An 11,374-nucleotide genomic window follows, 5' to 3' on the forward strand; every position below is an offset into this window, starting at 1 on the left:
TCATCTACGTTCATTTCCCACGTCTACGCTCGACCGGACCTGCCAATATACGTGGAGATCTTCGCCCACCCTGTCCAACGCTTGACGTCTCGTCACCCAATCTGGTCCCCTACGCCTACACTGAACTTCTCTGTTCCAGACTCTTGGAAACAGAGCTGGCAGTCAGCTGAGGTCAAGAACAAACACCTCATCACAGACCCCTGCGAGCGTCAACCCGGCTTTGACCTAGCACGTTATGATTGGGCCCTCCTCAATCGCTATGGAACAGGCCATGGCCGGTGCACCGCTATGTTCCATCGCTGGGGAGCCAGAGACGACCCGAACTGCCCCTGCGGCTCCAGACAGACTATGACCCACATAGTCAACGACTGCCACCTCTCTAGATTCAAAGGAGGCCTCGAAACTTTACATCAGGCTCAACCTGACGCTGTCGACAGGCTACGGAAGAAGGGCAAATGCTAGAAGAAGAAGAAATGGAAGGTTTAAAAACAGGTGACAAAAGGTCATTCCTGGGAACAATGTATCTCACTGGGAGGTGATCTGCAGAAAAACTGGGCTCTGAGAGGAGCCAAGAACTGAGGAGGAAGGAGGCAGTGCTGCAAGTCACTCAGCATTTATTTCCTATTCACTTACTGAAATTTTTCTTCGACTAATCGAATTATTTGCTAAATTCAGCACTAAATTGAGTGCCAAATTCTGCTTAGGGTGAGAGTGACAGGATAGAGCAAAGGCTGGAGAGATATGGGGATGCAAAATGGCTATCATGCCTGAGACACTAAAGGTCCTAGGTTCAAGCCCCAACACTACAATAAGCCAGAGTTGTGCTGTGCTCTGGCAAAAATGAATAAGTAAAAATAATGACAATAAAGATAAAATAATATGTAACAGAAATTGAGAGAGGAGGAGGAGGTAGAGAAGCAGACTTGCAACCCTGATTGACTGTTCTTGAAACTTCTGTCTTGTGGGTGGGGAACAGGGATTTTGAACCTGGGTCCTTACATAAATCTTCATTGAACCAGGTGAGCCACTGCCCACCTTAACTGTGAGATAATCCTCTGAGACATTTAACTTTTCACCAGGCATTTAGATTAATTCACATTCAATTTCAGAGGGTCAGAGAACTGATCCTGCAGTGCAGATAAATGACCACTAGGTGGAGCAAGCAGTACAATCAGAACTAATTCTAGGATAGGATGGTTTTCAGGAACAGGGATCCTGTTTCTTATTTCCACGGTAGAACTTCTTATGAAGTTATTAAGTTATTAATTTGAATGGCTTTTCATATTCTAAGGTTTTACATAACATTAAAATTTGAAATCAGAGAGAATGATTATCATGCATCTATTATTATTTTTTTTCAACTACACAAGAAACCCTGGGCGGGTCCACATTTCCTCATCCTCAGTTCCCAGGACACCTCATCACAGACCCCTGCAAGCGTCAACCCGGCTTTGACCTAGCACGTTATGATTGGGCCCTCCTCAATCGCTGTCGAACAGGCCATGGCCGGTGCGCCGCTATGTTCCATCGCTGGGGAGCCAGAGACGACCCGAACTGCCCCTGCGGCTCCAGACAGACTATGACCCACATAGTCAACGACTGCCACCTCTCCAGATTCAAAGGAGGTCTCAAAACTTTACATCAGGCTCAACCTGACGCTGTTGACTGGCTACGGAAGAAGGGCAAACGCTAGAAGAAGAAGAAGTTCCCAGGAGGCATCACAGTTACTGATCAGCACCCCAGGATGCGATGAATACTTGCTGGTTTTGTCACCAAGAGGAACCGGGATGGCACAACCATCATACCCCTACTGCTGAAAAATGACTCAGTGAACACTGCCACATGGGTGGGTTTAAGGTGGGCTGTGACTCTCAGGCTCTCAGTTACCGCAGCGGCAGTGCACAGAACTTGCCTGCGAGAAGCCTTGTGTTCAGTCACCAGCAGTAGCCACGTCTGACTGGCGCTTTGGCGGATCAAAGCAAATAAATGAACAGGGCTGGTGGGAGAGCTCACTTGCTTAGTGTCCTGCTTTGCCGTGTGCATGGCCCACACTACACTGAAGGAAGAAGTTTCGGTGCTGTGTTCTCTTACTCTCTCTTTATACCTGTCTGCCTTCACTGTCTCAATAAACAAGGATGAAAGGCAAAAAGAAAGCAAGTGGGGGAGGAGAGAGAAAGAAGGAGTGTAACCACACTGCAACTTAGGCACACAGAAATATTACCAGGAAAAACAAGAAACAGTAACAGCACCGATGGCATCAGGGGGAGCAGATTTCTGTCCTATTCATGGCCTCTGATTCAGTTGCCAGGGGTGCAAACTGTTTCTTTTGATAGTCAGCAGGAGTCCAAGCTGACTGCTAGTGTTTTCACTTCTTCTTCTAGCGTTTGCCCTTCTTCCATAGCCAGTCAACAGCGTCAGGTTGAAAGCTGGCAGGAGCTGCTTGTTGCTGGCTTTGAAAGTGACTGGGATCCATGTGGATTCAGTCGGCTAGGAAGGATCGTCAGTTTCCCCAATGAATGGGTACTCACGGGATGCACCACGAGAAGGTCGATCCAATGCAACCCAGTGTTTTCACTAGTAAACACCTTCAGCTTGGGCCCGTTCGCAAACCTGGCTACAAACTGTTCTTATCCCGCCAGCCTGACCAAAGTCCTCGTTATCATGTTATGCACAGCACCATCTATGCTGAGGGCAGGGAGAAGGTTGTCTCCAGCCACCTTCTTATTCAGCCTGAGAAGTGGATCCTTACCTTCTGTCTTGAGACACCAGCCCCCCCCCCCCCCCACTTACCTCAGAAGTCTCAGATTTGATCTCCAATACCTAAATAAATAAATCGGTCTCCCTCTGTATCTCTACTTCTCATCTTTTATCAAAAACAAACCAATACCAGTAATTTCTATGGCATAGATTTATAAATATTTTGCTTTTAAAAATGTTTTATATATTTCTTTTTTTTAAAAAGTTTTTTTTTGCATTATCTTTATTTATTTATTTGATAGAGACAGCCAGAAATTGAGAGGGAAGAGGGAGAGAGAGAGAGAGAGACACCTGTAGCACTGCTTCACCATTTGCTTCACCATTTGCAAATCTTTCCCCCTACAGGTGGGGACCAGGTGGGGACCAGGGGCTCGAACCTGGGTCCTTGAGCACATGTGCACTCAACCAGTTGTGCCACCACCCAGCCCCTACATATTTATGAGAGAGAGAGAAAAAAAGAGGGAGAGAGAGAGAGATCATAGTACTACTCAGCTCTGGCTTACGATGGTGCTGGGGACTGAACTTGGGACTGCAGACCCTCAGTTTGCAGAATCTCTGTGCTTTCTTCCCAGCCCTAAATATGGTTTTTTGCCAAACTGATTCAATAAAGCAATTTTTAAAAAAATGAGCCAGAGTTGGGGGGGTGGGGGACAGACCCTAACTTTGGCTTAAGACATTAGTGAGTGAAGAAGATTCATTTCTAGATGCCAGCCACCTCGATTAAGAATGTCAGTGGAGAAGGTTTCAGCCCTTACAGCAGGAAGTTAAGATATAAACTCCAGAGAGCCGGGCGGTAGTGCAGCTGGTTAACTGCATGTGATGCGGAAGCACAGGACCGGCATAAAGATCCTGGTTCGAGCCCCCGGTTCCCCACCTTCAGGGGAGTTGCTTCACAGGTGGTGAAACAGGTCTGCAGGTGTCTATCTTTTTCTCTCCCTCTCTGTCTTCTCCTCCTCTCTCGATTTCTCTCTGTCCTGTCCAAGGACAGCAACAACAACAACAATAATAATAACCACAACAGTGGTAAGACAAAAAGGGCAACAAAAGGGAAAAAAATGGTCTCCAGGAGCAGTGGATTTGTGGTGTAGGCACCGAGCCCTGGCATTAACCCTGGAGGCAAAAAAAAAGGAAGAAAGAAAGAGAAAAAATTTTAAAAAGGATATAAACTCCATACCTAGTCATTGAATAAAAGGCTCTGTCAGCAAATGGTAATCCTGGAGTCCAGCACGTAAGAGGTTCTTCCTCTTACTCTAGGTAGTAAGTGAGTTCTTCCCAATCAGTTGGCAGTCAGTTTCTTCCTTCTCAATTTGCTCCCTTTCTGCAGTTGTTCCTTTACTGTCTACCCATCATCTCCCTGGGTGAATATTCCTAGACTTCATTAGTCTAAGAAACTGTAGCCTCTTCTATAATTTTGTGTACTGCATATTGACTTATTCTCTTGGGTCCTCTGCATATTACTAGCCAAATACTGCCCCAAAATATATCTTCAGAAATAATGGCACCATCTTGTAGGCATTGAGCCTCATCGATAACCTTGTTGGCCCAAATCATTAGTAGTAATACAGAATCGTCTCTGTGTTAAGAATACGCCACTGGTGAGCAGGGAGGTGGCTCAGTGGTAGAGCTCATGGCATGCAGATCTGAGACCCTGGATTTGATCTCTGGAAGCGCACAGCAAGAAGAAAGGCAAAAATAAAGTAAAGCAACCTCGATGGTAGAGCGGTACTTTGCTCTCATTCTCTCTCTCTCTCTTTTACATTTTTTTCTAGCGATTAGATATTGTTTTACAAAATTACTTGTCAAGAGAGGTTTAATTCCATACTGTTTCCACCACCAGAGTTCTGAATCCCAAGTCCCTCCATTGAAAACCAGTGAGGTGCTCTCTCTGTCTCACTCTCCCTAAAGGTTACAAAATATAACACAATAGAAGGAGTCTGGTGGTAGCCCAGTGGGTTGAGCCCACGTGGCGTGAAGTGCAAAGACCAGCATAAGGATCCAGGTTCCAGCCCCTGGATCCCCACCTGCAGGGGAGTCGTTTCACAGGCGGTCGGTGAAGCAGGTCTGCAGGTGTCTATCTTTCTCTCCCCCTCTCTGTCTTCCCCTCCTCTCTCCATTTCTCTCTGTCCTATCCAACAACGATGACATCAATAATAACTACAACAATAAAAAAACAACAAGGACAACAAAAGGGAATAAATAAATAAATATAAAAAATTAAAAAAATATATAACACAGTAGAAAAGAAACATGACTCTCTTATGTACTTACCAAGAAAAACAAAAGTACTAAAAATGGGAACTACAATGTCAAGTCCCTAAAAAATTGTTGGATAAAGATGTACATTTTTTTTCACAAGTCTAGACCTTTTTTTCACAAGTCTAGACCTTGGTATGTTCTAAAGGTACACTTATTTATTTATTTATTTATTTTAAATGTATTTATTTATTTATTTGTTATTGGATAGAGACAAGAGAAATTGAGAGGATAAGATAGAGAGGAAGAGAGACAGAGAGGTGCGGACACCTGCACACCTGCTTCACCACCTGTGAACTGACTCCTCTGCAGGTGGGGGGCTGGGGGCTCGAACCGGGATCCTTATGCTGTGAAGCTAACCAGATCCTAACCGGTCCTTGCGCTTTGCACCACGTGCACTTGACCCGTTGCGCTACCACCCGACTCCCTGTTTATTTTTAATAAAATAGAGAGCCAGAGCATATGTGGTTCCAGAAATCTAACAGGTCAGGAGTTGACCTGGAAAAAGAAACTTTAGACTCTCACCAAGGTCTTGCTAGAATGAGACCCTTGGATAAACCAACCCCTCCTCTCAGAGCCTCTATTGTCTCACTGGTAAAAACTGTAGTAAGCAGAAACTCTCTGGAACCTGACTTTAAAATTATGTGAGACAGGGGCTGTTAACACTGAAGTCTGATGACTTTTTATTTATTTATTTATTTTTTATGGCTTTACTGCCCTAAGGTATGGAAAGTAGCACAGCTGTGTGACTTTTCTCAGGACACCAATTCTCAGGAAGGAAGTTGCTTTTAATGTTGTTTTTAGGCTAACTCTGCAATCCAGAAATGTCCCCATGTGGCTCCTCGACCTAGAAAGCCAGCCCCCTTTGCAAGTTATCCCAGCCCCTGCTTGGGTGGTAATAGGACAGCCAGGACTTTCTTCTGCATAAACTATACAAATGCTGTGAGGTCTGCAGCAGTTTCTCTGTTAGCTGAGAAACATGAAAACACACTGTTGACGGGGCTGAAACTATCTGGGGCTGTTGGGATCATCAAAGAAGGGGAACCTGGAGTGCTCTGTCCCTGCTTGTCATAACTGGAAAGGAAGCAGCCATGATTGTAAGAGGTGGACTTAGACTGGACCTCGTACTGATAAGGACTACAGACCCTGGACTGGTTTAAGTTGGCAAAGGAAGACTGCTCAGCAGAGCTCATTCTACCTAGAGTCTCTTTTCTCCTCTCCCCTATGCTCAAAGCAGCCTCCTGGTGAGGTTTTGCCGCCATTTTCTCTACACGCATTGTATGGTCATACTATGTTCCTGTCATAAATATGCATGATGTCTCCCAGAAAACTCCCAAATATGTATAGTCAATAATGTTGCCTGACACAACTTGGCAGAAGCTCAGACCCTCTACTCCTTCCTCCTTTTAAAGCTCGCTCTACAACTTATGCTGTCCAGCTTAAGTTGCCTCTTTCAGTAAGACCCTCCTTCCCAGTTCCTCTGTTCTGGTGACTTTAACGACAGTGGATATAGTCCAGTGTTCATTTAGTGCATGCTCTGGTTTACTGCCAGGACATGTGGGGCGGACCACCTTTAATCCTCTATTGAAGTAGTTCAATCACATTCTCACATTCTACCTTCCCATTCTAAGCCAATAGGTAGGGCCAGTTCCCCCAAAGGCTGTGTGATGACTGTGATCTGTTGGCTGCACTACATCTTCTACATTGCAGGTTGTGTGATCAATATTGTCTGTCTGCATCAATATCTCTCATGAACCCAAGAAAAGTAGTCTTGGAGAGAGAGAGTGGTCTGTGTATGACACCAGCCTAAACCCTCTATCTACACTAGAGCAATGGACATCAAAACTCCATTCAACTATAAATAGATAGCACCTTCTCCCTTCACTCAACAGAGATAGTAAATGCTCACTCATTGAAGACCTCTTGGTTGACAGGCATGTGTGAGAGCACCAGGGGAAATCTGTCACCCAGTGCATAACCCCTAGCCATCATGCTCTGATGTGCACAGTCATATTCTATGGTGTCAAACCAGATGGAAGGGGGAGACACTGATGCAGCCCAGAGATATCTGACAGCCAGTCTCCTTCTGTGATGAAGGTGATGGGGGAAATGATGGGCAGGTTTTCCGTACCATTTGGCTTTACTGAGTTTACTCAGCTTTACTGAGTTCCTAGTATGTCTTCCAATGTCCTTCTAGCATTCTTCAGGGCCATCCATGTGCAGCTCCTAACACTTCTAGGGGGGTTTGCTGGAACTGTTTGTCCCAGACAGAGACATCAAGAGAAACCATGGGTACTTTCCCTGGTGACAAAACAGAGACATCAAGAGAAACTGTGGGCACTTTCCCTGGTGACAAACTGCAAGAGAAACTCAAGAGAAAGGCACTTACTAGACTGCACACAATGAAGTCTTAGAGGCAGAAGTCTTTGGATGTTGCTAGCAGTATAAACTCGGCCCTCTATTTAAAAGGAATTTCTCACACATCTAGTGGATGGAAAATCAGAGTATGTGGCCAAGCAGGTGGTGCAGTGGAGAAAGGATTGGACTTTCAAGCATGAGATCCTAAGTTTGATCCCTGGCACTACGTACATCAGAGGGATACTTTTAATTCTCCTTTTTATGTTATAAATAAATAAGTGAACAACTCTTTATGAAAAAGAAAGAACAACAAAAAAAAAAAAAGAAAATAAAGAAAAGAATCAGTGTTTGCAAGAACTGAAATTAGGTTTCTCACAGTCCAAAGAGCCCTACATAGAAATTCCCACTCAGCAGACATTTTCCATACTAAACATTTTCATTTTACCAAGCTTGAACTCCTTAACTAATTTTTCTACAAGGATAGGGAAAAGATTTCCTTCTACCCTCCCTATTAAGTTCATTCTCAAGCAATGAAATTAACATCTGACAGATTGGCAAGAAAAATAAAGAACAAATTGAATTGAATACTTATGAGGGATCTATATGGAAGCAAATATAAAAGAAAACCAAGGGTCCAGAGGTCTCGTGCTCATTGTACCAGGATTCTGACCTGGTTAAAAAAAAAAAGTCTCCACCAGCTGCCATGAGTCCATTGAGCAAAGCTTAGATGTGTGTGTTGTGTAGGGGTGGGAGAGGAAGGGCACTTACCAGACTGACAGCAGTAGTTCTCAGCAGTTAGGGAATGGCTTTGGTCAGTCATATAAAAGGGCAGAAGGGTATATAAACCTCTGGTGATTAATTACTCTGAACATTGTAAGAGTTTACTGAATTCTCTTACGATAGCCCTCTTCTTATTATTATTTTTTCTTTTTGCCTCTAGGGTTATCGCTGGGGCTTGGTGGCTGCACTATGAATCCTCTGCTCCTGGTAGCCATGTTTTTTACATTGTTGTTGCTGCTGCTGTTGGATAAGATAGAGAGAAATTGAGAGAGGAGGGGAAGACAGGGGGGGGGGGGGAAAGGACACCTGCAGACCTGAGAAGTGACTCCCCCACCCCTGCAGGTGGGGAACCAGAGGCTCAAATCTGGTGTGCTACAGCCTGGCCCCCCTTCATCCGTGTTTTTAAAACCTCTTTAAAGCCAGGAAGCTTTGCTCATGAGCAGTGAAACAGGGTTGCATGTGTCTCTTTCTTTCTCTCTCCCTCTATATCTTCCCCCCTCTCAATTTCTCTCTATTCTATCAAATAAGATAGAAAGGGGGAAAAAAAAAGGAAAATTTGACCACCAGGAGCAGTGAATTCATAGTGTCAGCACTGAGCCCCAGCTAATCTTGGTGACACAAAAAAGAAAGTACAGAAAGCCGCCTCTGTCTTCAAAGAACTTGCCATCTTATAAGAGACAGGAATACACACACAATGAAAGAAAGGCTGCATTGTCCACTCAAACCATTATTTGCCCTCTATAGACTATTCATGCTGTAGGAGCCTGAGAAGGGGTAGATGTCATGAAATGAAGCTACTACAGAAGTTGTCCATGGTGGAATGAGAGTGTGGTCTCCTCTCTTTCTCTCCATCTCTCCCCCTCTTTTCCATCCAAACAAAACAAAATAAAATAAAAGGCACAGACTTAGGGGCTCACACACAGACATCCACTTCTTACCCCTTCCTGCTTCTCATCACACCTTTCAGATGTTTTCACTCATTCATCTCACTCTTGCCCTCTTTCTACCCTTTCTATGCCTTATATCAACAAAAGATAAAACAGGACTTTTCCCAGGGCTCTGTCTCTGAATCTAAAGCCCTGGACTTATCTGGATGACAGTCTTGTGTGTGCCTATGAATTTAAGAAGGGGGAGTATGCTACATAAATTTAAAAGGGACAAGATTAGGTTGCCAAGACAACAACACAACAAAAAGACCAAGGCTAGATGAGAGGGTTGGAACTGACCTCCGGGTGGGGAGAAGGGTTGGTGACCAAGCTCAGCCACTGGTAATCAAAGACTTTACCTCTCATGCCTAGGTCTCTGATAGATCCCTGTCTCCACTGTCATTGGCCATCTCCATCAGGAGCAACATAATGGAACCTTTGTAGACTCCTATACGACCTTGCCCTCAATGTGGATCAACAGTGGTAGGGACTACCCTATTCTCAGAAGGTAGATCGGATGAAAATCCTCTACCACCCAAGGAAGATGGGTCTGGCAACGGGTGCAGCCTGGAATGTTCTTAGCTAGGACCACAGAGCAAACTCAGACCTGCAGGGATGCAGAGGTTACATAGGCTCCTGCACTGAATATGGACCCCCGATCAAATCAGTGGGGTTTACAGTTAATGGTATTTAAATACTTTTCCCATATTTGGGAGCTACTCTCTTCCCTGATCCAGCGTTCTAGTCCTCTATTTGCAATCCTGAAACCATCTCTCTAGATAATGCCTTGGGTCCACCTGCATATTAGCTGTCAGGCTCAGCCAAAAATTAGTAAGGTCATGGTCCCCTTGGAATATACCTACTATTTACAAAATGGGAGACCCCAAATCTCATCTGCTGTAGTCTTGCCTTTAGGTTCCTCATTATTAAACAATTTATTCTTCTTTATATCTTAATGCTTTTTCAGACACCAAGTTACAGATGCTACCATGACACTAACCTGACTCCCCTGAGCAGACAACCCTACTAACATATCCTGGAACCCCATCTCTCCAGAGCCCTGCCCCACTAGGGAAAGATAGAAACAGTCTGGGGGTATGCCAACACCCATAACCAGCGGAGAAGCAATTACAGAAGCCAGACCTCCTACCTTCTGCAAGCCATAATGATCCTGGGCGTGTGCTACCAGAGAGATAGAGGATAGGAAAGCTTCCCGTGGAGAGGACGGGATATGGAACTCTGGTGGTGGGGAACAGGGGGAAGAGGGGGAAGAATGCAAGATGAACGCACTCCAGCAGTCACTCTCCTGCACGCAAGATAAGTGCACACCTCCTGGTGACCATTTTTCCTTTCTAAAAATTGTATTTTTTTTATTTGATAAGACAGAGATTAATGCAGGTGTAGAAAGAGAGTGGGAGAGACAGAGAAATGCCTGAAATACTTGAAATACCACTCCCCACCACCACCACACACACACTTTCTGCACCTTTCACCTTCCTTTTAATTCTTGACTTGCCCAAGAATTGGTCCTCTGGTTTTCTCTGTCTATATCTTCTGTCTGTGTATTTCCTGGATTCACTTAGATCAGCCCTTTATTTTTTTATATTAACTCTTTACTCATGGATGATTCTGAAGCTTTCCCCTCCTGTCCCTGTCTCTTCCCCAAGTTCTGTTTCTGGATTTCTAACCGTCTGCCAAATAGTTCCAAGGCTGTGTCTTGTCATCATCTCGAATGTAACATATCCAAAATAGAATCATCTGTGTTCATGCCAAACCAGCTCTGCAGTCAACTTCCTCGCCTTTGTCAAAGATACCACAATTCACTCAATCATGCAATTCTTTTGAAAAAAAAAATACAAGTGATAAATAAAATGTGTCTTGAGAAACTTTCCAATCTGCAGTGTGCTCTCTCTGTGGTCGACCTCAGCCAAGTGTGGTGACTACTGTTTCAACAGCTCAAACACCTGTTAACATATCTCTCGAGTGTCCATCACTGGTCACCCAGTATTCATGACCTCCGGTATATATGAGAGCCCGGGGGGAGTCTCCAACAGGGAAGACATTTTACCATTAGTAAGTAAAATTAAATTAGTCAAATGATGACCCCCCTCTTCCCATGAGTTAAGGTCTAAAGTTTATCTATTTATTTTCCCAGAGAAGAATCCTCTCAAGGTCTCACTCAGAACAGAGCCCTTATTTGTACATTTTTACATTCCACATTACATATATATATATTTCTGTCATCACCAGGGCTTCCTTGCATTGGGATGACTTTTTCAATTAAAGAGACACAGAGGCAA

The sequence above is a fragment of the Erinaceus europaeus genome, chromosome 13 (assembly GCF_950295315.1).
Source record: "Erinaceus europaeus chromosome 13, mEriEur2.1, whole genome shotgun sequence".
Lineage (NCBI taxonomy): Eukaryota > Metazoa > Chordata > Mammalia > Eulipotyphla > Erinaceidae > Erinaceus > Erinaceus europaeus.